The sequence below is a fragment of the Sciurus vulgaris genome, assembly GCF_902686455.1.
Source record: "Sciurus vulgaris genome assembly, chromosome: 4".
NCBI lineage: Eukaryota > Metazoa > Chordata > Mammalia > Rodentia > Sciuridae > Sciurus > Sciurus vulgaris.
The window spans coordinates 13,383,415-13,386,797 of NC_136464.1; positions in this window are offsets into that span (position 1 = coordinate 13,383,415).

Consider the following 3,383-nt stretch of genomic DNA (forward strand, 5'->3'; position numbering starts at 1 on the left):
TTTGGTGGCTTTCTGCTTTCTCCAAAGTCAATTGTTCTGGTGTGATATAAACATGGTTGTAGGGTAATGCTGAAAAGCCTGAATCTTAGATTAGCATCACAAAAGTCAATTAACAAGGCAATTTCTCCTCTTGATTTGTATTTGTATATTATTAATGAACTACAGGACCTCCTAGTGCAGTAAATTAGCCGAGGTAACTGGGGAGCAGAGTACAAACATCTTTTCCCCCTTTAATGGCCCCAAACATTTACCTCATACAGAGAAAACTATATACAAGCCCAGGGAGGACTCCCTGTTCCTACAGCCAAGGAAGCACGTCAGAGTAGCTCTGATAAATATTGATGTTTGTTTATCGAAATGCCACAGGCCATCCTGGCTGGCTGCCACCCCCTCCCACCCTGGCAGAGTCTTCAGCAGCAGGATTCATTATGCAAGGAGATGGAGGAACCACAGCTGCCTTTGCCGAAGGACGTCCAGCCCTTGTTTCCTGAATACAATGGGGAAAAAAATAGGGGAACCGGTGTCCTGACCCACAAAGGTTGGTTCCAGCTAAAGAAGTTCTGCTCTGCTTTAATGAAGGAGCAAAACACACCCACTGGAGGCTCTCAGCCTTACTGGAATAGTGTGCTTCAGGAGGTCTGAGTGCACCCCCACAGTGTGGCTTTGTTACAAAATCAATGCCATTAAGAAAGAAACTGTGCTACATACAAGTTCCGAAGCATTCACGTGAACACATCTATGGCCTCACATCTAAGTCACCACTGAGCAACTACTATGTACAAGCCAGTGGGAAGAATATCCTTAATATAATAATCCCACTCACCTTTATCTAGGCAGCATGGTTCAGTCTCAAAATGTTTGGAGACTGGAACAAAGTATAAATTAATAAGGTCTATGTATTTATTCCTTTAATAAATATTTAGTGAATGCTTATCATGTAGATTCCAGGTGCTGGGCACAAAACAAACTGAAAAACACAGTCCCTGGAGACTCCAGAGCCTTGTTGGGAGGCAGACAGGTCAGACAGCTTGATAAGCTGGCTGTGATAGGGATGTGACCCCAGGCTCCTGGAACACACTGGAAGGAATGGTCTCCTAGGAATGGCCAAGAAGGTGTCCTGGGGAGAAGCCCAGCACCTCCTCCTCACATCCTCCACTTTTCTCTATGATGATCCCGGCTCCAGGGTGAAAAGCTTACTCCTGCAGGTGGCCTTCTCCAGCTGGCAGGCCTTAGGTGCACAGGTCTGAGATGGTCAGGTGTCAGATGGAAAAATCTCAGGGGGCATCTCCCTGTGCTGGAAGAATCCCATCTGCCTCCTTTAGTAACAAGATAGAAGAACACACAATAGCTCCTCTTTTCAACATTAATTTTCATTCTGACAAAACCTGTTGTTTTCTGATTCTTTAGGCCTGTTAGACCAAGAGCATCTTCTCATATTATGGATGAGGCTGGCATAGAGCCCTGGGGACTCTCCACAGGGCCCAGGATTTGAGGGGCTTCTTAAAACACTCGGGAGAGATCTACAAGGGGTCAGAGGCTGGGTGGAGAAACTCAAGCAGCCGCCTCTACCTGCAGAAGAGGTAGAAGACAAGAAGCATAGCATGCTTGCCTGCTGGCCCATTCCTTCACAATGCCACAGACAGACATACGGGCATTTTATGAGTTTTGGCTGGGATACATAATGAATATCTGCGTGCTAAGTTCCCGTGACTGGAACATCCCCCTCTAACCTCCACCTTCCTCCTCCACCCAGTGAAACACCCACACACCCTTCAGATCTCAGGGGAATGTGCCTTCCTTGGAGAAGCTGTCCCTGGCCCTGAGGCTGTTGCCTGAGTTATTCGCTTTCACCACACCAAGGTGCCTCTCCTGCATGGCCTTTCATAGCTTGCAATTATGCATTCATTTGTGTTATCTTCTTTCATCTCTGCTGCTTCTCCCAAAGCATAAACTCCATGTGGGCAGCCCAGTGTCCACCTGCTCACCTATGGAACCCAAGGCCCAGCACTTGGTCCACACCCAACAGATTCTCATTGACTATCGAATGCACATCAAGTAATGGGATTCTTCCCCAGATCCCGTTTCTCCTGTTGTGCCTGGCTTGCATTTCTGTTTGCTTTGAGGCTTTGCTTTGAAGTTTGAAGGCAAAGTCCTCCAACTTCCAATATCTCAGGTACCACTTGGCCTCAAGGAGTCATGCAAAAGCAGCATGTAAAAATAATGAACTGGAAATTGCATTAAGTTCTGAATCCAAAACAAGGCAAATATGACCCCAGCAGGAGCATGCATTTGCTGTTTTAGGGAAAAGACTATAATAGGTAAAAATCAATAGGGTTTTTGTTACAGTAGGTTAACTTCATGTTTAGAGTAGGAAGAAAATCTAAATGGACAGCTTTTCTGCTGCTCTTTCCCCCTCTGTAAAGTGATGCAGAGAGAAGAGTTTGAGGAGGCAGGTTAGAAGGCCAAGGACATCGTCTAATGCAGAAGGGAAGATGTGAGATTAGATTCTCTCAGACCTGTCACACAGGGGCCCAGGGGGTATTTAGCTAACTAGTTGTCTGGACAACTAGTCCTTGCCATTCCAGTGGAAACCAGCAAAGGTGTCTACAAGAGAATTCCTGATCCCAGACAAAGGTCCCCAGACTTGAGAACTCATCCTTGGGGAGAGTTGATTTATTACAAGGAAGAGAGATACCCCCGTTCTCTCTCTGGATTTTGGAGTCAGACCACAGAGCCATCTGTTGCTCTGCATGTGATGACAGGTCAAGTTTAAGGTTTAACTGCATAAAGAACTAGAGAGAGTGAGCCTGCAGAAAAAGAAAGAAGAATGACAAGAGACAAGAGGTCAGGTGTCCACGAATGAAGGAGTCATGCCATTTCCAACTGTCCAGGTCCAGGGCCTCGTTCCTCATGAGATCAGCCTGAACTTCCTGTCCTTGGAATCATAATATAATACCTTCATAATACCTTCGAGTCTTTCTGGAAAACCCCTCTCACCACTTTTCCTGTTGCCAGTTGGTTTGTGTGTGCTCCTGTTCCTTGTACATTAGCTTCCTGTGACTGTTGTAAAAAACTGTCACAGCCTGTGTGGTTTAGAACAGCAATAACATGTCTCTTACCGTTCCAGGGGCTAGAAGTCTGAAATCAAGGTGTCAGCAGAGTCAGGATCCCTCTGAAGCCTCTAGGGGAGGAATCCTCCTTTGCTTCCTCCAACTTCCGGTGGCTCCAGGTGCTCCTTGGCTTCTGATGCATCATGCCAATCTTTGCCTCCCTCTTCATGTGACCATCTCTGCTCTGGGTCTTTTCTGTCTCTCACAAGATACTCATCAATGGATGTAGGGCACATCTGGTTAACTCAGGACGACCTAGATCCTTCACTTACT